We start from the raw sequence: 25,859 nt of genomic DNA on the forward strand, positions 1-25,859 counted from the left end.
GATGTGTTATGGGTATATTGGCACTGGAATATGGGATGGAGGATATGTACAATGTTTACATGGGCACGGGACAATGGGATGGAGGAAATGTATGAGGGTATATGGGCATGGGACTATGGGATGGGGATGTGTGATGGGTATATGGCCAATGGACTATGGGGTGAAGGATGTGTATGATGGGTATATGGGCATGGGACTATGGGATGGAGGATATGTATGATGGGTATATGGACATTGCGACTATGGGGTGGAGGGTGTGTTATGGCTATATTGGCACTGGAATATGGGATGGAGGATATGTAACATGGGTATATGGGTATGGGACTATGGGATGGAGGAAATGCATGAGGGTATATGGGCATGGGACTATGGGATGGGGGATGTGTGATGGGTATATGGCCACTGGACTATAGGATGGAGGAAATGTATGAGGGTATATGGGCATGGGACTATGGGATGGAGGATATGTATGATGATTATATGGGCACGAGACTATGGGGTGGAGTGTTATGATTGAGTCACCGTAGGAGGCAAAAATAGAAATGCTAGCTAAGTCCAGAAAACCAGAGAAGTTGGCAGCTATCGGATTGCAGACCCCTGAATCTATCAACACAACTAGCAGTAGCCGTGGGGGGCTCCTACGATGCCCTAGGCCCCTCGATCACAGCCGGAGGACTACATAGCCTAAAGACAGAAAGGGAAATCTAAACTGCCCCAGAGCAGACCCCAAAGCAAAAGGCAGCCCCCAACATATAATGATGGTGAAGCAAGAAGAAAGAACAAAACACAGACAGAAAGATAGACTGAGCAAAGATGGGGCCCCAGCTAGCTTAGATAGGAAAGGACAGGAAGGCTGCTGTCTGCAATCCGTGAAAAACCCTATGAAAATAAGGGCCAACAACTGACAGTAAAAAAGGCCCTGAAGACGCTAGGCTTCAAAAAAGCTATGTCAGTACTCAGGAATATTCTGAAGACAGAGCAACAGGCAAAAGGAGATTCAGCTCACCCCAGCAGGGAATGGCAGAATCCAGAAAAGCAAGGAAAACAAAACACTAATGCAAAAAGGCAAAGCAGAAATCTTAGCTTTAGATGAGCAGGAATCAGACTGGTTTCCTATAAGTCCACAGAGAAATCACCCGCAGGCCAGAAGGGCGTCGGCAGCCTTATATCCAGTCATTAACTCCACTCAGCCAGTCATCATCATCAGCCCCAGGTGTTTGACAATCAGGCTCACTACCTTTCTTCACCAGAAGAGGGAGTTCCTCGGGCCTCAGTAGTGAAGGGGAAAATGAACTCACAACAGTACCTCCCCCTTGAGGAGGGGTCACCGAACCCTCAACCACGCCACCAGGGCGATCAGGGTGAGCCCGATGAAAGGCACGCACCAATCTTTTGGCATGAATATCAGAGGCAGAGACCCAGGAATTATCCTCCTGACCATAACCCTTCCACTTAACCAAATACTGGAGTCTCCGTCTAGCCAGACGGGAATCCAGTACTTTCTCTACCTCATATTCCATGTTACCTTCAACCAATACAGGGTCTGGAGGTGCAACCCCCGGAACAACAGGTTCAACAAACCTCTTCAACAAGGATTTATGGAACACATTATGGATTTTAAATGTGACAGGAAGAGCCAAACGAAAAGAGACCGGATTAATAATCTCCAAAATCTTGTAAGGTCCAATAAATCTAGGCTTAAACTTAGGAGAAGCCACCTTCATAGCAATATTTTTTGATGATAACCACACCATATCACCAACCTTAAACTGGGGACCAATGGTCCTATGTCGGTTGGAAAACCGCTGGGCCTTTTCCTGGGAGAGAGATAACTTATCCACCACTTGGTCCCAGATCTGGTGCATTCTCTCCACCACAGTGTCAACACCTGGGCAGGCAGAGGGCTCCACCTGCCCTGAAGAAAATCGAGGATGAAACCCAAAGTTACAAAAAAAAGGTGACATCAAAGTGGCAGAACTAGCTCTATTATTTAAAGCAAATTCGGCCATGGGCAAAAATGAAACCCAATCATCCTGATCAGCAGAAATAAAACATCTCAAATATGACTCCAAGGTCTGGTTTGTTCTCTCTGTCTGCCCATTGGTCTGAGGGTGAAAAGCAGAGGAGAAGGACAACTGAATTCCCAGCTTGGAACAGAAAGTTCTCCAAAATCTAGACACAAACTGGACTCCTCTATCAGATACAATGTTCTCAGGAATCCCGTGCAAGCGAACCACCTGTTGTAAAAACAGGGGCACCAATTCAGAGGAAGACGGTAACTTAGGGAGTGGTACAAGATGAACCATCTTAGAGAACCTATCACAAATCACCCAAATAACAGTCATCCTTTGAGAGACAGGCATATCAGAGATGAAATCCATTGAAATATGGGTCCATGGCCTCTTGGGGACAGGCAAAGGCATCAACAACCCACTAGAGCGAGAACACGATTTAGACCGGGAGCACGTCCCACAGGACTGCACAAAATTCCTGACATCACGAGACAAGGAGGGCCACCAAAAAGACCGACTCACCAGATCTCTAGTACCAAAAATACCTGGATGACCAGCCAAAGTAGAGCAATGAACTTCAGACATCACTCTCTTCTTCCACTGGACAGGAACATACAACTTTCCACTGGGACAACGCTCAGGTTTGTCCTCCTGGAACTCTTCCAAAGCACGTCTCAAATCGGGCGAGATGGCAGAAAGAACTACCCCTTCACCTAAGATGGTAGCAGGCTTGGTCACCACAGGAGAATCAGCAAAGAAGCTCCTAGAGAGGGCGTCAGCCTTGACATTCTTAGTTCCAGGAAGAAAAGAAACCACAAAATCAAAACGTGTAAAAAACAAGGCCCACCTAGCCTGTCTAGGGTTCAAGCGCTTAGCCGACTCTAGGTAAATCAAATTCTTGTGGTCAGTGAGGACCACGACTTGATGCTTAGCTCCCTCCAACCAATGTCTCCACTCCTCAAATGCCCATTTAATGGCTAACAGTTCCCGATTCCCCACATCATAGTTACGTTCAGATGGAGAGAACTTTCGGGAAAAGAAAGCACAGGGATTCATTTTAGATGTTACAGGATCCTTTTGGGACAAAACAGCTCCTGCACCAATCTCAGAAGCATCCACCTCTACCTGGAACGGAAGTGAGACATCAGGTTGCCGCAAACCGGGGCGGAGGTGAATCTTCGCTTCAGCTCCTGAAAGGAAGAAACAGCCTCCGGAGACCAATTTAACACATCAGCACCCTTCTTAGTCAAATCAGTCAATGGCTTGGCAATACTAGAAAATTTTGCTATAAATTTCCGATAAAAATTAGCAAAACCCAAAAACTTCTGGAGGGCCTTCAAAGAAGTGGGCTGAACCCAAGCGTAAATGGCCTGTACCTTGGCCGGGTCCATTTCAATAGTTGACGGGGACAAAATAAATCCCAAAAAAGAAATCCTCTGTAGTCCAAAAAGGCATTTAGATCCTTTGACATACAGGGAATTCTCCCTCAAGATCCGGAACACAGTCCGAATATGTTCCACATGAGAATCCCAATCCTTGGAGAAGATCAAAATATCATCCAGATAGATAATCAAAAATTTATCGACAAAATCTCAGAAAATATCGTTCATGAAGCACTGGAAGACAGAAGGGGCATTAGTGAGCCCAAAAGGCATCACCAGGTACTCAAAATGTCCCTCCGGAGTATTAAACGCCGTCTTCCATTCATCCCCATGCTTAATGCGAATAAGATTATACGCCCCCCTGAGGTCAAGCTTGGTAAACCAGCAAGCACCTTTAACTCTGGAGAATAGATCAGAAATCAGGGTTAACGGATACTCATATTTAACAGTAATTTTGTTGAGAGCACGATAATCAATACAAGGTCTTATTGATCCATCCTTTTTGGCTACAAAAAAAAACCCGGCACCTAAGGGTGACGAGGATGGTCTAATATGACCCTTCTCCAAAGCCTCCTTACTATAGGATCGCATAGCCTCGTGCTCGGGTACAGATAAATTGAAGAGCCGACCCTTGGGAAATTTACACCCCGGGCTCAGTTCAATTGCACAGTCATAATTCCTATGAGGAGGCAGAGACGCAGACTCATTCTCACTAAATACATCATAAAAGTCCGCCAAATAATCAGGAACATCATGCGACTGAGGAGAGGTGGAAAACACCGGAGCCTCACTAAAAGCACACCGACAACCCCAACTCACCACAGACACAGATTTCCAATCCAAAACTGGATTATGAATTTGTAACCAGGGAAACCCCAAAACAATAGTATCATGCAGATTATGTAACACCAAAAACCTGCAATTTTCTTGATGGTCTGGGGCGACCCGCATTACCACCTGGGTCCAAAACTGAGGTTTATTTTTAGCCAAAGGAGAAGCATCAATCCCCCTCAAAGGGATAGGCTTCTGCAGAGGTGTCATCGGAAATCCACAACGTTTAGCAAAATCCAAGTCCATTAGGTTTAGAGCTGCTCCCGAATCCACAAAAGCCTTGGCGTAAAATGTGGACAGGGAGCAGATCAGAGTAATAGCCAGAAGAAACTTAGGTTGAACACCACCAACAGAAAACGTGTGTGCAAGGCGTTTCTCGCGTTTAGGACAGACAGAAATAATATGCGAGGCATCTCCACAGAAAAAACACAACTTATTACGCCTTCTGAACTCCTGACGCTGCTCTCTGGAAAAAACTCTATCACATTGCATAGGTTCAGACATCTGTTCAACAGGTGGCAACACCTCTCGTGCAGCTCTGCGTTCGCACAAACGCCGATCAACCTGAATGGCTAAAGACATAGAATCGTCAAGACCAGAGGGAACAGGAAATCCCACCATAGTATCTTTTACGGCTTCTGACAACCCCTTCCGAAAGAGAGCAGCCAAGGCATTATCATTCCAGGTAGTAAGTACTGTCCACTTTCGGAATTTTTGACAGTACAATTCTGCAGAATCATGACCCTGGTTCAATGCCAGCAGGGTCTTTTCAGCCTGATCAATGGCATTAAGTTCGTCATACAACAACCCCAAGGCCTGAAAAAATGCGTTCACATTAGTCAGAATAGGATCATCTGGTTTCAAAGAAAACGCCCAATCCTGGGGATCGCCACGCAGCAAAGAGATGACAATTTTAACCTGCTGCGCGGAGCTCCCTGACGAGTTAGGCTTCAAGGCAAAAAATAATTTACAATTATTTTTGAAATTCAAAAATTTAGACCGATCCCCAAAAAATACATCAGGTGTAGGAATCTTTGGTTCAGCAGCATGTGAATGAGCAAGGTAGGCGGAAATTCCCCGCACTTCCGCAGCGAGCTGCTCCACACGATCAGACAATTGCTTTATCTCCATTGAGAGAAAAAAAATTCCCCCTACGGCCTCAGAGATATAGAGGAAAAAACATACACACCTTTTTTTTTTTTTTTTTATACAATTCTTTCCTGCAATTGAGTACCCTAGGATCTGCGGTATGGCGGGTGATCCTGTTATGATTGAGTCACCGTAGAAGGCAAAAATAGAAATGCTAGCTAAGTCCAGAAAACCAGAGACGTTGGCAGCTATCGGATTGCAGACCCCTGAACCTATCAACACAACTAGCAGTAGCCGTGGGGGGCTCCTACGATGCCCTAGGCCCCTCGATCACAGCCGGAGGACTACATAGCCTAAAGACAGAAAGGAAAATCTAAACTGCCCCAGAGCAGACCTCAAAGCAAAAGGCAGCCCCCAACATATAATGACGGTGAAGCAAGAAGAAAGAACAAAACACAGACAGAAAGATAGACTGAGCAAAGATGGGGCCCCAGCTAGCTTAGATAGGAAAGGACAGGAAGGCTGCTGTCTGCAATCCGTGAAAAACCCTATGAAAATAAGGGCCAACAACTGACAGTAAAAAAGGCCCTGAAGACGCTAGGCTTCAAAAAAGCTATGTCAGTACTCAGGAATATTCTGAAGACAGAGCAACAGGCAAAAGGAGATTCAGCTCACCCCAGCAGGGAATGGCAGAATCCAGAAAAGCAAGGAAAACAAAACACTAATGCACAAAGGCAAAGCAGAAATCTTAGCTTTAGATGAGCAGGAATCAGACTGGTTTCCTAGAAGTCCACAGAGAAATCACCCGCAGGCCAGAAGGGCGTCGGCAGCCTTATATCCAGTCATTAACTCCACTCAGCCAGTCATCATCATCAGCCCCAGGTGTTTGACAATCAGGCTCACTACCTTTCTTCACCAGAAGAGGGAGTTCCTCAGGCCTCAGTAGTGAAGGGGAAAATGAACTCACAACAGTGGAAGGTGTGTGATGGGTATATGGGCACTGGACTATGGGATGGAGGATGTGTTATGGCTATATTGGCACTGGAATATGGGATGGAGGATATGTAAGATGGGTATATGGTACGGGACTATGGGATGAAGGGAAATGTATGATGGGTATATGGGCAAGGGACTATGGGGTGGAGGATGTGTGATAGGTATATGGGCACTGGACTATGGGATGAAGGATTTGTATGATGGGTATATGGGCACGGGACTATGGGATGGAGGAAATGTATGAGGGTATATGGGCATGGGACTATGGGATGGGGATGATGTGTGATGGGTATATAGCCAATGGACTATGGGATGAAGGATGTGTATGATGCGTATATGGGCATGGGACTATGGGATGGAGGATATGTATGATGGGTATATGGACACGAGACTATGGGGTGGAGGGTGTGTTATGGCTATATTGGCACTGGAATGTGGGATGGAGGATATGTAACATGGGTATATGGGTATGGGACTATGGGATGGAGGAAATGCATGAGGGTATATGGGCATGGGACTGTGGGATGGGGGATGTGTGATGGGTATATGGCCACTGGACTATAGGATGGAGGAAATGTATGAGGGTATATGGGCATGGGACTATGGGATGGAGGATATGTATGATGGGTATATGGGCACGAGACTATGGGGTGGAGGGTGTGTGATGGGTATATGGGCACTGGACTATGGGATGGAGGATGTGTTATGGCTATATTGGCACTGGAATATGGGATGGAGGATATGTAAGATGGGTATATGGTACGGGACTATGGGATGAAGGGAAATGTATGATGGGTATATGGGCAAGGGACTATGGGGTGGAGGATATGTATGAGGGTATATGGGCACATGACTATGGGATGGAGGATGTATGATGGGTATATGAGTAGTGGACTATAGGATGGAGGATTTGTATGATGGGTATATGGGCATAAGACTATGGGATGGAGGATATCCATGAGGGTATATGGGCACGGGACTATGGGATGAAGGATGTGTGAGGGTTATATGGACATGGGACTATGGGATGGAGGATGTGTGATGGGTATATGGGCACTGGACTATGAGATGTATGATATGTATGATGGGTATATGGGAATGGACTATGGGATGGAGGATAATCATAATTTGCTATAACTAACCACGGTTAGTTGCTGTGCCCGGGCAATGCCTGGCTCTTCAGCTAATAGGACTAATAAATATATGAAAATATGCAGGGAAACCATTTGTTACCACAGATAGGACATCTAGGCAATCCTATGACACATTTTAGGGCCTGTTTTACTATCAGATTTGTTGCTAAATTACTGAGGATATACTCTGGTGAAACATACCCAAATAAATGACTCTTTAGTAGGAATAATCACAATTGGGTACACAGAATAAGATACAAAGACAAATGGGGGATAAAAATAAAATAGGGTCAATTTAATATAAATAGGAATATGAATAGGGGTGTAGTGGATGGAGCAGAATGATTTTACAGTATGTTATCAGTGATCAGTGGATAGTTCATTGAGTAATGAAGAGTGTCATTGGAAACAGTTAGGCGTAGTTGTTTAGACCATGTGGTTTTATGGTGCTTAGGTTAAAGATGTCTCTTTACGGGACTTTTTTTAATGTAGTTTCCTCCTCTCTAGTCCTCCCTAACCACCTGTATCCCCCATGATTGGGTTCCTTTGAGATTCCCTCCATGTTTCTCTATACAATGTCTGGATAACGGGTGGTTCGGGAGGCATTAGAGCATCCTCACAAAAAGCTATCCAGAGATTCCGGAATTTCAGGCATCATTCCTTCCCTGTTTTCGTAGCGTGGAAAATCTTAAAGACAGATTAGTAAAAGCGGACGTTGGCTCTAGTCTAACAGTCCCTAGACGAACATTCTTACAAACACAAAAACAGGGCACATTTCCCTGTTTAAATTGTTTACAATGCAACAGTGTTCAAAAGGGCACAAAAGTTTTCCGCCCGACCATATATGACCCTTAGATCTAGACCTCCTTAAGGCTGTTTATATAGCTATAACCCACACCAGAACGTTCATTATTACCCTAAATTAAATAAGAGTCCCTTCTGCATATATTACAGTTTACTAGTGCAACGCTTGCTTAAGCATTTCATGGATAATTGTTCATAATCTAGCCCAACGGCATTTTGCTTTTGCTCTCATAACCAGACTGCACTGAGTGCTGCAGCTTTTAGCAACAGCAACTCTTGGCTCACTGCACAGCCTCTCCCTCCCCCTCCCTCCTACACACTAGCGGTCGTGTGACCGCTGTGACGTGATATGACACACCCCGGGTCTGCACTTATACCCGGAAGCACAGGAGCCTCACAGCCTCCTCCTCTCCAGGTGGCCATTACACACCACGGACCAGGGCACATTCAAGATAATTATACCAGGAGATGAGGCAGTTTAGCCATACTCCTGGCCCCCCTGACTTCTTATCCGTTCACATTACAGCGCCATTCGTTAAAGGAGGAAAATCACCCCACTACTACAGCGCAGTTCTCTCTCCACACCATCCTGCCCCAGGAGGTCCCATAAGTACAGCCCCATGGTGTAGAGGTATACTGATCCTAATTTCCCTCATTCACAATACAGGTCTGACAGGCTCTCTTACACCATCGCCTCCTGACTTGTTTTATTTTCAGCCGTTCTCCTCATCAATTGGACTCCACAGTCCACGGATACCTTTAAGATGTCCCTTTCATTCTTACATGTCATCCAGGTACTTTCTCTTGGACTTGCCAGTTATATTAAACATTGTCTTAGCATGGGTCACTATGATAACAGCTTCTACTGCCATATACTGTTTGACATCACTCTCATGTTATCTCCTTTCAGCCTGCAATTTTTGTTCTCCTGTGGATACTCTGTTTCTCCTATTTGGATATTACCACAAGAAATCTTTTTTCTAGGTATTGATATACTACTTATGTCTGGCATTTTCTATATGCACTAAGAATACACTGATGAGATACATCTGAATCCCTTTTGTACCACATCTTAACGCACGGCAGTTCCACACTGCCCTCTTCCTGCCTTTTTTGTATACTTACCAATATGATTGTCTTCCCTTAATAGACAGCACAGCATGAATGACTGTCCATTGAATATCTCGGTCACGCTGGGCACCTCTGGATAGTACACTTAACAGCCACTACTCATCTTTCTCGAAACCCGTTGACAAGTTGCAATATGTTGTTTGCCATTATAATTTCTGTATTTTGTGCCAATATGGACAATTTGTAATTTTCTGTTCTCTATTTCTATTTACCATATATATCCTAGTAACAAGAATATTTTGATGAAGGTCCTATGTTGGAACTGAAAACATTCAAATATATGTGTCTGGATGCACCAAGAATAAAAAAGGAACTATTTTTCACATACTGAGTGCCAAGTTTATTGCTTTATTAGTTTCTTGGGTTGGATACCCGACATGAGCACCAACATTCATAATTTTTGAGTGCCGTTTTACTTATATCCATTTGTTATTAATGTGTTCACTTTTTCTTTTACAAAGTTTCCTCTTTGTACGGCCCACATATTTTTTATGGCATGGGCATTCAGTACAGTATATTACGCCTTTAGTATGACATGAGATGAAATCCTTAATAAGGTATGTCTCATTTTCTTGTTGGAAGGTGGTCTTTTACATGGAACAGTGATTCCACCACATTGCCCATTACATTCTCCATCTGCTGGGTTGGCTGTAGTGGAAGAGGTGTCGGTCCCCGCTATACTAATTCTACTTTATTGCAATTGATGACTCTTTATTGGTGTCTGCCACTAATTTTTGTAAATGTGTAGACTCCTGGTTGGGTCTTCTTCATGCGTGTAGCCTGTAGCAGTAGGCCTCCGAGACCATCAGGCCTCAACATCCTTGGACTCAACTACCCGTGTTACAATTCTTAAATTTTTCTGACAATGGTAGTCTAGAAAACTGATATTTATGCCACCTGAGTGTGGTTCAGCATGAAAGTATGTAGAGGTGTTGCATGTGGTATCAGGGTTCCCAGCAAAGGGGCCCAACACTCATCCCTCACCCTCCTTGTCTTACTGTGACGCTCAATTGAAAGCTGTAAATGCTGTCCCAGACCCCGATACCTCATGCCTGGCTGATTGCTGCATTGCCATGCTAAAATCTGTACTGTGGGTGAATTGAGGCCACTTTCCTGGTGTCTGTTCCTCATTTGATGTGTTTTGGCAGCACTTGGGGGCCGTTATATGGTGTTGTGCATGCATTTATTTTTGTCTCCCATTGACGTGAATGGCGTTCAGTTATGTTTGGCAAATATTTGATGAATTAATCGGCGAATATTGCTAATTTGGCGAACTTAATCCGAACCGAACATTGAAATATTCGCTCACTTCTACTTCCTATATTAGTATACTGTAAACTCTATCTATGTTGTGAAATGAAGAGGTGCAAATAATAAAATAAATGATAAAATTAAGGCAATTGATATATGATCACTAAGGGATGAAAGGCTAAGGTGTTATGTGCGTAGATTTAGAAAGGAGGACAGTAGACCTAATACAATAGTGGAATAGAGCATGAATCTAATGATAAGCTAAAAACGTCATGTCAATATAAGTGTGAAAAGTAAAAGGTGTATCCTAAATAGATATTAAACCCAAAGTGAGGCCAAAAACAACATAAACAATAGCATACCAACACAAACCTCTCATTTGATCTATCTAATAGCTGTTGACAGAGGTCCCTAAATCTCCAAAAATCTACAATCAAGAAGTCTCTGATAGTCTATAGTATCATGGCTTAATCACCACCAGGCAGACCATGTATGCATGTAGAAACTTTTTCAGTCCTCCATTTTGACAAGGACTTGTCATGCAGTCAATAATCACAGCGGTGATTCAACAACAAAGATCAAGGATCAATTTGCAGTGGGATTTACAGGAGATGCTACTCATATTCTCAGTGGTATAAGGAAACAATGGAGACCAATGGCCCATTGGCTAGATATGATCATGAATTATACAGGAATGAAGATCAGACAATTGAAATAAGTTGTGGGGAACAGGGAAGCATGGCAAAAGCTGGCCTATAGAGTATCCCATGGTTAGACATGACTAAGTGGATACAAGCAGAATCAATCACTGGAGATAATTGAACGTTCTGAAATTAAGATTCACCAGGTTTTGCATTTTTTTCTAAACAATTTAATATGAGATAGAGTGAAAGGGGGAGAGGGAGGTAGAGAGAGTGGGAAAAAGAGGGAAGAGAGAACCACGCGCGCCATTTTGAAGAATTTTGCAAAAGATACAGCAGCAAATAACATAAGACAAAATGGAAAAGTGACCTTCAAAAGCTGACAATGATAAATTGGAACAAAAGTCTGTCTTACAAGCAATTATTTTTGCGTGTATTATGGAAACCAGGGACATTTTCACTGAGGATATATCATTGTAAACCATTTTATCCATCCTAAAGCAATTGAGACCTAAAGGAACAGAGGCATTTTGTTCAGAACCTAATTCTAAGAGTTTAGAAACTTTCACTGTTTCAGTGATGACCCTGTTATGTCACACTAGCGCAGATAAATAGTTGTACATTCAATTATTTGTGTTCAATAACTGTAACAAATGTTGATCACTTTTTAGATGCTTTTCCATTTTTTTTTTAATATTTTCTCTTGATTGGGATGAAAACGCAATTGTTTACATGTTACTCGACAAAAATGAAAAACTTTCTCAGTGTGTATATAATTGGTTTAACATAATGAGGTAAATTGTCACTTTTTCTCCCTAATTCCCAGACATATTGGTGAGCAAACCCATAAAACTGATAAAAATACACAAACATGTTTCCAAACTTTCTCATGTCCAGGTAACTTCTATAACTTAATGAAATTGCCATTTTAGTAGCTGAGAAAATATGGCTATCCAGATTATCATGAAAGAAAAAAAGAAAATATATCTCCTTTAGAAACTAAAATCAGTTAAACATAAAAAAAAGTTTTATTCAATATATAGTTTTACTCAATAAAGAGGAAGATTGAACATTTACCTTTAAAATACATAATTTAATATAAACAGGTTTTTCTTTAGGCATACAAAGTGATAGCAGTGAATGTGGTCAAAATGTAAAAAAAATAATATATCCCAAGTAGGTAAATTATTTTCTCTGAGTGACAACATGCAATTTTTAGTTTCATTAAAAATGTTCTCTCTAATACTTGGAATATTTTTTATCTTCATATGAAATCATAATAAAACAAATATGTTTGAAAATGTAAAGCACTGCAGCATAGGCTATTATTAAAGAATATTGTGTTTATACTATTGTATCTGTTTTATTTCACGTGCCATGTCTGGCTTAATTGCTATATTGGTTCATTCTTCGACTTTGATACGATTCCTCCAGTGCAAAATACATTGTGCATGAAGCCAGAGTCTCTGTACATTGTTCCTGCTCCTATTTTATAGTTTCCCAGGACAGATTAGTGTGACACAAAGGTGCAGTCCCATAATTATTTATTATTATTTATTTATTATTATTTATTTTTAAAGCACCATTGGTTTCATGGTGCTGTACATAAGGGGTTACATACAAAGTACAGATATCACTTACAGTAAACAAACTAACAATCGCAGACTGATATATGATATAATGATACTGAAGAGTCTCTGTGCATTCTATGTGATGTACACAGCAGTGTCAGTGCATCCTATGTCATGCATACTGCAGTCTCCTATGTGATATATAGGATAAAGTATAGATATATCATATGTGATACAGTCTGTGTATCCTATGTGAGATACACCATACTCTGTGTATTCTCTGTGATATGCACAGCAGTTTCAGTGCATCCTATGTGATGTATACAGCAGTCTTAGTGTATCCTATGTGATATATACACAGCCTGTGTCTCCTATGTGATGTATACAGCAGGAATCTGTGTATCCTGCAATCTCAGTATATTCTATGTGATATATACAGCAGTTTGAGTGCATCCTATGTAATCACCGATCATGGTGAAAAAGTCCACTTTATTTATCAATCCATATAAAACTTCATGGCCGGGAGGCTAGAGGGAGGAGTGAGCAAGATCTGACGATGGCCGTCAACTGACCCGTTGAAGTGCTATTAGGCACGAAACGGCCATCGTCAGATCTTGCTCACTCCTCCCTCTAGCCTCCTGGCCATGAAGTTTTATATGGATTGCTAAATAAAGCGGACTTTTTCACCTGGATCGGTGAGTGCTATGGTCTTTTTCTCCCTCCATGTGGATCTATATACATTGTGTTTTCTGCACCAGCACCCGTGATCACGGGGTTAAGCTTCTATGAGCAGTATGGATATGACAGCATAAAACCTGCAGCAGCATTGGCAGTGCCAACTGGCTTTTTCTCTACACGTTGACTGCATCCTATGTAATATATACAACAGTCTGTGTCTCCTATGTTATGTATACAGCAGCGTCTCACTGTATTCTATTTGATGCAGCACCAGACTGTCTAGCCTACTTTTAAAAGTACCCGAGAAATATTATAGACAAATATATAAAACTGTCTTTACTATTCATAGCAACCAATCACAGTACAGTTTTTATTTTTCAAGTGTAGAATACAAAATTAAAGATGCTCTTTGTTTGGGATGTGCAGTAAAAACAGTTTCAAAGTCTCTGCATTAATCTTTAGCTACATGGTAGAGGACATTCAGAATGACAGGGAAGATGGAGCTGGTGGAGAGAGGAGTCTGAGACCTGCTAGGAGAGATCTGATAGGGGACAATTTCATCCTATTTTTCATAGGAAGTCAGAGACTGACACCCTATCTACAAATTACAGTACATGCTGGACTGGTTGTCAGACTGGAAATCATATGACCAATCTAACTATAATAAAGGGGAAAGCTGATTTTTAACTGAGGAGCGGAATGAAATAATTTAAACTGCTAGAAGGTTGATGGTGAGTAACTACAGTATTATAGCCCAATTCTTCAAAAGAAAACTGGGACAAAAAGCTTTCAAAAGTCTTGCCAGTTTCACCAAGCTCTATGAAAGAGGTGGATGAAAAAGCAGAATGGGTCATGGTGAACCCAGATAATCAGATTTATGACGAGGTATTTACACAGCAAAACTCACTCCAGTCACCATCTGAAGCAAGATATGTTATGAGACGCACAAGGTGGCCAACGTCAGTTTGCGTCTCGCTTACAGTGGCATGTAAAAGATTGGGCACCACTGATCAAAATTACCGACATTGTTAACAGTTAACCAAGATGAATACAAAATGATCTCTGAAATAACTAAAGTTAAAGATGGCACATTTCCTTTGTATTGCATGCACTGATGACAAATGTCATCTTACACCTTAGCACTTTTAGAGATCATTTTAATCTTCAACTTGTTTAACTGTTCACAATAACAGTAAATTTGACTAGGGGCGACCAAACGTTTACATGCCACTGTAATTAATTTTAAGAGGCTTGCACCTCTAAATGAATCAAACTTTATTCTTGTTTAATTGGGGCCTATATGCATCAAAAAATGGTGGAATACTTATTTTAATTATTTCTTTTTCTCACAGAATTTCATTACTTTTCTTTATTCCATTAAAATAGCTATTGTGTTTCTTCTATATATCTTTCAGGAGTTTATTAATTTATTAAACATTTAACTGGTCTGGATTCTTTAAATTAATAGCTAGCTTGTATTTTCTTTTATACTGTATGTGGGCAATTGTGGCAGAGGGTAACATGTTTTACAAGAAGAGTCTCGGATGTAAAATTATTTATGACATAAACATTTGTTCTTTTCATTACATTTAATCTTATTTACCTTATGTTCTCTTTTTCAATTTCCTGTATACTTGCTGACCTTTTCAAGAAGATTTTATCTAGATCAAGTTGATATTGCCAAGAAGGCACTAGATATGTAGTGGAGAAGACGACCAGCCATCCAGACTTTATTATTCCAAATGTGTATTTATACATTCTGGTGTATATATTATATATGGGAATTGACTTCTGTGTAAGAATATATCTTTTAGGCTTTCTAATGCTGTTTACTTACTTGTTTAACTGTCAGGGAACACAGCAGAATTAGACTGAATAATAATCGCCTTGCCTGAGGTTTTGTCAGTGAACCAAAGCAAATATCTAAGAGTCCTAAAACATTTAAGTCTTCTTATCTGCGCACATATAAAAAAATACCCAATTAAGCAATTTTCAAGCTGCTAATGGCGATTACCCTGTTGTTCTTTCTCTCATACATTTTGACTATATGTATATTTATAGTAGTTTTATTGTTGGGTTGCAATTAGTAGTTTTAATAGTTCTTCCCTTCGCCTTTACTACTGCCCATTAATCTTTTAAACCTTGTTACTGGCATCGTATTGATTTCTTTTCTAGTACTGGCAGTATTTTTAAGGAGGAGCCGATCATACTTCCGTCTAACAACATAAAAAAGGATTTAAAGAAAGGCACTTACCATAAAACACTCATATACTTCCACTTTACAAGAGAGTTAAACAAGAGAACAGATGTTTTTAAATTGCATTGGTAAATGGTTCTGTATTTTTCAGGGCAATCAATACATTTAATGCTAATTGTATTGTACCTTTGTCAAAATGCATGATTGTCTTGAAGTTAATTTCAGATTTGCTTCACTTTCATTAAACGCTTCTAACATGAAATAATTATTCTGACTGTTCTCTTAGAGCAAAATGTTTTGTCTGAATGCTAGCAAACCGAAAGGAAACAGGGCAATTCATCCATTATGACACAGGCATAACATTTTGTACATTTTTAGTTATTATTTTCTTATCTTAATGGAATGTTTTTCAAAGCAAATGTGAAAAACATTTTATAATCAAGATCAAGAAAACTAAATCTATTCAATATAATCTTTAAAAGGAATATGTCAGCTTAACTTCACCCCTAAACTATTTATACAATGGCATGTAAGCGTTGGGGCACCCATTGTCACAATTACTGTTATTGTGAACTCATAATCATGTTGAATATGAAATTATCTCTAAAAGGGCTAAAATTAAAAATGATACATTTACTTTGTATTTTAGGCACAAAAAACAGTTATTTTTTAGATTTAATAAATTGCAAAAAGGAAAATTGGCCTATGCTAAAGTTTGGACACCCTTGGAGATTTATGTGCTCAGATAACTTTGACCAAGGTTTCAGACCTTAATTAGTCTGTTAGGGTTATGACTTGTTCACTATCCTTGTTAGGAAAGGCTAAGGGAAGCAAATTTTTACAGCTATATAAAAATCCAGCCTGCTCTAACCTTGTGCCAAAAACAGCAGCATTGGGTTCTTCTAAGCAGCTGCCTAAGACTCTGAAAATGAAAATGGTGGAGGTCCACAAAGTAGGAGAAGACTATAAGAAGATAGCAAAGCGATTTCAAGTTGCACTTTCCTCAGTTTGAAATGTAATTAAGAAATGGCAATTAACAGGAAAAGTGGAGGTCAAGATAAGGTCTAGAAGATCAAGCAAAATTTCAGTGAGAGCAGAATATAGGATTGCTAGAGAGGCAAATCTGAACCACCACTTGATCGCAAAAGACATTCTGAAAGATTAAGACGACTCTGGAGTTGTGGTACATTGTTCTACTGTTCAGAGATACCTGCACAAATATGTCCTTCATGGAAGAGTCATCAGAAGAAAACCTCTTCTGTGTCCTCACCATGAAATTCAGCATCAGATGTATGCAAAAGAACATCTAAATAAGCCTGACACATTTTGGAAACAAGTCCTGTGGACCAATGAGGTTAAAATACAACTCTTTGGCCACAATGATCAAAGGTATGTGTGTAGAAAAAAGGCCCAGAATTTCAGGAAAAGAACATCTCTCCAATCATTAAGTATGGGGGTGGCTCAATCATGCTTTGAGGATGTGTTGCATCCAATGGCACAGGGAACATTTCACGAGTAGATTTATTTCAATGAAATTTCAACATAATCTTGATGCAAACATATCACCATCTGTAAAAAAAAGCTGAAGTTGAAGAGAGGATGGCTTCTACAAATGGATAATGATCCTAAACACACACCAAAATTCACAATAGACTAACTCAAAAGGCGCAAGCTGAAGGTTTTACAGTGGCCCTCACAGTCCCCTGATCTTAACATCATTGAAAAACCATGGCTACACCTCAAAATAGCAATGTATGTAAGACAACCCAGAAATCTCACAGGAACGGAAGAATTTTCCATGCAAGAATGGATGAAAATCCCTCAAGTTTGAATTGAAAGATGTTTGGCTGGCTACAAAAAGTATTTACAAGCGGTGATACTAGCAAAAAGGGGTGCTATTAGGTACTAACCAGGCAGAGTGCCCACATTTTGCATTAGCTCATTTTCTTTTTTGTGATTTTTAAAATGCAAAAAATGACAATTTTTTTTTTTGCCTAAAATACAAAGTAAATGTGTCATCTTTAACTTTAGCCCTTTTAGAGATAATTTCATCATTAAGTTGCTTAACTGACCCCAATAACAGTAATTTTGACCGGGGGGGCCCAAACTTTTACATGCCACCGTATATATGCTTAGCTCTTGCAAAGATGACTTGACTCTTACTTTTACCTCACTTGTCAATTCCTACATCCAAAATTGCCTTTCGAATCAATATGCAAAGGCTGAAGTGCTTTGGGTGAAATTAAGTACTTCCAAAGCCTTTGTCTCCCTTGCTCTGTTACCCACCCATGTAGTAAAGTGAAAGAAGTGTGCAAGACAGGATCACCAACTAAGATTATTGATACTTTATTGTCAGATGACAGCTGACTTCTATGGATGCCATACCTTAAGTGGGTAATGCCACTTTCCAGACTCACTATATCCTGTACAGTTTGAACACTGAGTCCTGTATTCTTCTATAGCAATCCGTATATACTGTATGAAGACCATGTTTTCCAGATATGACATAGGGCCAGCACCTGTAAGCCCTCATATACAGCATTCTAGCATACTGTTTATAAGTCCCAATGTGCTCTGCATTACACAAAAAATAACTTTTATTTTACTCACCTACTGAGCAGTCTGGTCCGAAGGACTTCGCTGGTCTTGATCCAATGCCTTGCGATCGCTGTCCTACTCCTTGCATCATGTGGATGATACACCCTACTTCATCCATACAGTGTCCTCCATCGTGCTCCTGTGCAAGCACACATCTCTCTGCCCTTGCGAGGGCGAGCATTGTAGTGCACATGCACTAGCGCTCTTTGCCCTTTCTCAGCGCTTGCACTCTACAGTATTTTGCTCTGCCCTTAGCAGGGCAGAGAGAAGTATGGCTACAAAGGAACGTGATGGAGGACATTGTGGATCATGTAGGACATATCATCCACAGAAAGCAAGAAGGTGGACTGTTATAGCAAGAAGAAATGAGATGCCACATAAAAACCACAGATGCCCAATGCACCAGACCGTGCCAAGGGTGAGTATAATAAAGGCTATTTTTTGTGTTCTGCAGAGTGCATTGAGAACTTTTATATAGGGCTTACAGGTGCAGGCCCTACTTTATGTTAACTTGCAAAAGTTTTCAACCTCTTTAGCAGTTTTCATGTTTTGCTATCTCACAACCTGAAATGTTACTGGTATTTTTCATGGTTTGCATCAGTTCATGTAAAAAATAGACCTACAACTGTGAACATTTGATTTTCTTTTTATCGTGAAGCAAACTTCAAATAGGACAAAATTACTGAAACCGTCAATGTGCATAACTATACACTTTGCTAAAAATAGTACTTTGTAGAGTCTCTTTTTCTGGCAATTACATCTACAAGTCGCTGTGGATAAGTCTCTATGAGCTTTCCACATCTTGCCACTTTGATTTTTGCCCATTCCTCAAGGTGAATTTGCTCCAGCTCCTTTAAATTAGATGGTTTTCATTGGTGACCAGCAATCTTCAAGTTTGACCACAGATTCCCAATAGGATTAAAGTCTAAGCCTTGACTAGGCTACTTTAAAACTTTTACATGCTTCCACTTAAGCCACTCAAGTATGCTTTGGATCATTGTCTTGTTGGTGCTCCAGGACATCATCAGAGATTGAGATTTTGTTTTATAACGCAAGCTTGACTTGTACTTCTCAACAACTTTGTCCCTGACTTGTTTGGAGATGTCCTTGGTCTTCATTGTGTTGTTTGGTTAGTGGTGCCTTTTTCTTAATGGTGTTACAAAATCTGTGGCCTTTCAGACAAGGTGTGTATATACTGACAGACTATGTGACACTTAAATTGCACACAGGTGGACTTCATGTCACTAAGCATGTGACTTATGAAAGTAATTGCTTGCACCAGAAAGTTTTAGGGGATTCATAGCAAAAGGAGTGAATACATGTTTATTCTTATATTTTTCTCACTTTACTTCATCAACTTAGACTGTTTAGTGCTGATGCGTCACACACAAATCTGATTACAAAATCATTTAAACACAGGTTGCAATGTAACAAAATAGGTAAAAGGCAAAGGGAGGTTAATACGTTCACAAGCCACTGTATATACGAGCATTGAATAGCCCACACATAAATTTATACTAGCAGAGATTAAACCATGTACCTAACTATATGAGCCTGTATATTAGGTGGGTTTTACTTTTGTGACTTGTTATGTATTTTAGGTCGGTATTACTTTTGTTTTGGACACTGTATGTTAGGTGGGTATTAATTTAGTGATTGACACTGTATATTAGGCGAGTATTACTTTTGAGAATAGTTCTGTACTTTCACAAGCCATTGTATAAAGGAAAACCCCGGTGACTGGTTCTCCTTAAAGTGCCTGCTGTCCAACATTTGTGCCATAAAACTATAACATATTTTCAATTAAAAAAATCTAAATATTTTTTTAAAGAGTCAGCCACCTAAACAAGCAACTTCCTTCACATGACCCTGGATGAATCCTTCTCCAATAGTAATGACAACAGTAGTGTAAAGGTACTGTCAAACTTAGCAATGCACCAGCGATTCCGACCAGCGATATGACGCGGTCAGGATCGCTGGTGCATCTCTAAGTGGTGGCTAGTGAGCTGCCACACAGGCAGATCTCACCAGCGACATCGCAGGGGTCGGGGGTCATTACTTACCTGTCACACTAGGCGATCCTGTGTCCTCCCGCCCGGCTCCACGCTCGTCTCTCCACAGGAAGTGCCGCTGAAAGCTGACGACGAGAAACGGTCCAGCCTGTTCTCGCGCGATCAGCGATAAGCAGCGGGGGAGTGGGTCGTAGGTAAATATCACACACAGCGATATCGCTAGCAATATCGCTATAACGTCACAAGTTATAGCGATATTGCTAGAGATATCGCTTAGTGTGACAGGCCCTTAACACTTCTTAGCTGTTTGTTTTCTGAACAGTGCTTTACTGTATGAAACATTTATCAGTATATTATATACTAAATATGTTCTTTGTAAAAAATAAATGTCTGCTTCTTGTTGGTCTTAAATGATTTTAACAAACACAAATTTGTAACTCCAAATTCACAATTGTTAATAATTATTTAAGGGCCAGAATAAGCTCGGTAATCTGATAACATACTTGTATCATGATATTAGTAACTAGTAACAGCAATATTCTTAGTGTAATTTGCAGCTTTCACAATTTCCACAATTTATTTGAAAAAAATGATGCTATTGAAAAGTCTGTGCAGTCAGATGAAATTACTGTCTGGACTTAAGCAATATGGTAATAGCATGTAGCCACATAAAAATAATAACAGGCAGTCCAAAGACTTCTGGGACACCTGCTGAAAGTGCTTATTGTCATGGCTGCAAGCGATTGCAGATGAGCACTACCTTGTATGCATAAATATTGATAATTTAGTTCTTCTAGATCCACTAAGGAATTCTGTCTGTGTTAAAAATTCAACCTTGCCACAAGCATTTGGATACAGACATATTCACAATGCATATTTTTTCAGGTAGATCCTTCTGTTTGCAATGAGATTTCAGGGTGTGTGTATATTGAATGTACACTTTCCTAAGTTCTGCAACATTTGGTTACTATTACTAATTATCCATTTTAAATTAAAAAATAGAAAGCATTAAATCATGCTTAAAAATATATTGCATTCGTTTACAAAAGGTCTGTTTTTCTCCCTAATTTCCTCTGTACAGATACCTTTAAAATCAAAAGTATTTCAGCCCCACCATTAATAATTTATAAGCTGGATACACAATAGAACATTTTGTTTCTCCATGCTAGAATAACGGGCTTAGATTATTTAGAACGACACTGATGCAATGTGAATTGTAACAAACAATATACTGCATGGGTAAAATGGATTTGTTCTTTTTAGGAAAAAAAAAACTTACTCTATCACATTTGTAGCAATGCCATAACAGTATCAGTGCTAAAGCTCTGGTTCTTATCACTCACTAGATTATTTAGAAACACACTGATGCAATGTGACTTGTAACAAACAAAACATTGCATGGGTAGATTTCTTCTTTTAAATAAAAAAAAGTTGTAAAAAGTTACACTATCATATTTGAAGCAATAATATATATCATCATTTTCCAAGGGTACAGTACAACCCAAAAATCTTTTTTAGAAATGTTAAAAATCCTTTTAGCCTAAAAGTAAACTCACTGCACTCTCCAAAGACAACAATGAGGTTGCTGATGTGACTGTATTGTGATAATGCACAGGCCTTAAATCTGTCACCATGTTTTCGCCATATAAAGTACAGCCAGCACCTATAAACCCTCTTTTAAAGCATATTAGAATGATGTACGTATGTCCCCAATCCCCCTGCAAAGCACAAAAAAAGTTTTTATTATAATCACAGATGGCGCGGTACGGTACAAGTATAGTCTTGGTCCGGTCCGGAAACTCTAGCATTGATCCAGCGCCTCCTCACCTCTTACAACCGCTGTCCTCTTTCCCTGCTTTGTGTGGATGATGTGTCCTACAGTGTCCCCATCAAGCTCCTGCACAGGCGCATTTCTCTCTGCCCTGCCCTACTTTTGCCACTCGGTATTTAAAGATAGTCTCATTAGCTAAATGGGTGTGATCCTCAAAAAGACACCAACAGAGAAGAGTTGAGGATCATAACCCCTTGGCTAATAATACTAACTTTACATAAAGAGTGCAAAAAGTAAAAGGGCGTCATATCTCATGAAAAAAGATCAAAATAACTACAATGCCGGATTTAAGGACACAAACTTTGTCACAAACACCATCTTTGTATACCTGAGTGTCCAAAGATGGTGTCCGCATGTGTATGCATATGTGTGCATGTATGCATGTATGTATGCCGCATGTGTGTATGCACATGTATGTATGTGCATGTGTATGTATGCATATGTGTGCATGTATGTGTCTGTATGTTTGTGTGTACTTCTATGTGTGCATGTGTGAATGTATGCACATGTATGTGGATGTGCATGTGTGTATGTGCATGAGTACTTGCATGTTTTTGTGTATGCGTGTTTGTGTATGCATGTGTGTGTGTACTTCTGCGAGTGTTTGCACGTGCGTGTGTTTGTGTGTATGTGCATGTTTGTGTATGTGCACATCTGCGTGTGTGTGGGGACATTATACTGTGTGTTTGTGTGTATGTTTATGCACGTGCGTATGCGTGTTTGTGTATCTGCGTGTATCTGCGTGCATATATTATTATTATGCATTTATATAGCGCCATTTATTCCATGGCGCTTTACATGTGAAAAGGGGAAATATAGACAAGTATAATAAACATGTGTAAGACAAGGGACACACAAGTACATAAGGAGAGGGGACCCTGCCCGCGAGGGCTCACAGTCTACAGGGATGGGTGAGGATACAGTAGGAGAGGGTAGAGCAGGTCGTGCGGTGGTTCAGTAGACCGAGGATCATTGCAGGCTGTAGGCTTGTCGGAACAGGTGGGTCTTCAGGTTCTTCTTGAAGGTTTCCGTTGATAGTGAGAGTCTGATGTGTTGCGTAAGAGAGTTCCAGAGTATGGGGGAAGCACGGCAGAAGTCTTGTATGCGGTTGTGGGAAGAAGAGATAAGGGGGAGTAGAGAAGGAGATCTTGAGATGATCAAAGGTTGCGTGCGGGTAGGTACCTAGAGACCATGTCACAGATGTATGGAGGAGACAGGTTGTGAATGGCTTTGTGTGTCATGATTAGGGTTTTCATTTGGAGCCTCTGGGCAATAGGAAGCCAGTGAAGTGCCTGGCATAGGGGGGAGGCTGGGGAATAGCGGGGAGACAGGTGGATTAGTTGGGCAGCAGAGTGTAGGATGGACTGGAGCGGAGCAGAGTGCTAGAGGGGAGACCAGAGAGTTGGAGGTTGCAGTAGTCGAGGCGGGAGATGATAAGAGCATGCACTACTGTTTTTGTGGTTTCATGGTTCAGGAATGAGCGGATCCAGGAAATATTTTTGAGTTTGAGGCGGCAGGAGGAGGCGAGGGCTTGGATATGTGGTTTGAAAGAGAGCGCAGAGTCGAGGATCACCCCAAGGCACCAAGCGTGCGGGACTGGGGAAAGAAAGCAGCCATTGACATTGATGGATAGGTCTGGTGGAGGGGTATAGTGAGATGGGGGAAAGATGATGAATTCTGTTTTGTCCATGTTCAGTTTGAGAAAGCGAGCAGAGAAGAAGGCTGAGATAGCAGACAGACATTGTGGGATTTCAATCAGTAAGGAGGCGAGGTTGGGTCCAGATAGGTAGATCTGCGTGTCATCAGCATATAGGTGATACTGCAAACTGTAGGATTCTATGAGCTGTCCCAAGCCAAAGATGTAGATGGAGAATAGTAGGGGTCCTAGGACAGAGCCTTGAGGAACACCAACAGACAGGGGGCGAGGTGAGGAGGTGGTGTGTGAGAGGGAGACACTAAATGTTCGGTCTGTTAGGTATGATGAGATCCAGTATCGGGCCAAGTCTGTGATGTCAAGAGATGAGAGAGTTTGTAGCAGGAGGGAATGGTCTATGGAGTCGAAGGCAGAGGACAGGTTCAGGAGAAGGAGGACAGAGTAGTGTCACTTGCTCTTGGCAGTTAGTAAGTCGTTAGTGACTTTAGTTAGGGCAGTTTCAGTTGAGTGATGCAGTCGGAAGCCAGATTGTAACCAGTCAAAGAGGGAACAGGTGGAGAGGTGGTAGGACAGTTCAAGATATACATGCTGTTCCAGTAGTTTTGAGGCGTAAGGGAGAAGAGATATCAGGCGATAGTTAGACACAGAGGATGGATCAAGGGAGGGCTTTTTGGGGATGGGTGTGATTGAGGCATGTTTGAAGGATGAGGGAAAGACACCATTTGTAAGTGAAAGGTACGTTTGTGTGTATGTGCACGTTTGTGTGTATGTGCATGCTTGCGTATGTGTGTATACATGCATGCTTGCGTGTGTATATGAGTGTTTGTGTGTGCATGTGTATGTATGTGTGCATGTATCTGCGTATTTGTGTGTATGTGCATGTTTGTGTGTATGTGCGTATGTGTGTGTGCGGACATTATATTGTGTGTGTCTGTGTATGCGCATGCATATGCGTGTATGTGAATGATTGCGTGTTTATGTGCTTCTGTGTATCTGCGTGTGTGGGGACATTATACTATGTGTATGTGTTTGTATGTTCGTGCTTGTATGTGTGTATGTGCGTCCATGTATTGTGTACGTGCGGACATTATACTGTGTGTATACATGTATGTATGTGTGTTTGTGAGTGCATGTGTATCTGTGTGTGTATGCACGGGCATGTGTTTGTGTGTATAGGAATATTATACTGTGTGTACGTGCGTGTGTTTGTGCATATCTGCGTATGGGTATGCACAGGCGTGTATGCGCTTGGTGTGTATGTGTGTATGTTTGTGCTTGCATGTGTATGTGTGTGATTGCATGTGTGTGCATGTGCGTGTGTGTATGAGTATGTGGGGACATTATACTGTGTGTGTATGCGTGTTTGTGTGTATGTGCATGTGGGAACATTATACTGTGTGTGCATGTGTGTTTGTATATGCGTGTGTGTATCTACATGTGTATATCTGCGTGTGTGCATGCACGGGCATGTGTGTGGTTTCATTATACTGTGTGTGTATGCATGTGCGCATGTGTGTTTGTTTGTATGTGCGTGCTTGCACGTGTGTATGTGTGTGCACATGAATTGTGTGTGGGGACATTACACTGTGAGTGTGCATATGTATGTATCTGCATGTATATATATGCGTATGTGTATGCACGTGAGTGTATGTGCATGCTTGTATGTGTATGTGGGTGATTATACTCTGTGTATGTACAGTTAGGTCCATATATATTTGGACAGAGACAACATTTTTGCTCGCTGTGTTTCCTCCTTTTTGATGCTCTGCCAGGCCTTCTATCAGGATCCTGCCAGCGCCGGCGGACTGCCGTGGCTGAGCAGGGTCACTCACCCAGACTACGGGAGTGCCCGGGGTCCGAAACTGCAGGGAAAATTCTGAGCACAGGACCTGCGACACTAAAGGTAGTATAGAGTACCAGGACCTACGATCATGTGACCACAGGGGGCATGGCTTAGCGTCCTGCTGCAGTAGATGACTGTAGGATTCTATTACAGGAATCCTGGAGTGAAGATTAGGGGAACTCGGGTCAGACAAGCGGGGGGGTCA

This window comes from Dendrobates tinctorius, unplaced genomic scaffold, assembly GCF_039654945.1.
Source record: "Dendrobates tinctorius isolate UK_male_01 unplaced genomic scaffold, ASM3965494v1 ptg000064l, whole genome shotgun sequence".
NCBI classification, from domain to species: Eukaryota; Metazoa; Chordata; class Amphibia; order Anura; family Dendrobatidae; genus Dendrobates; species Dendrobates tinctorius.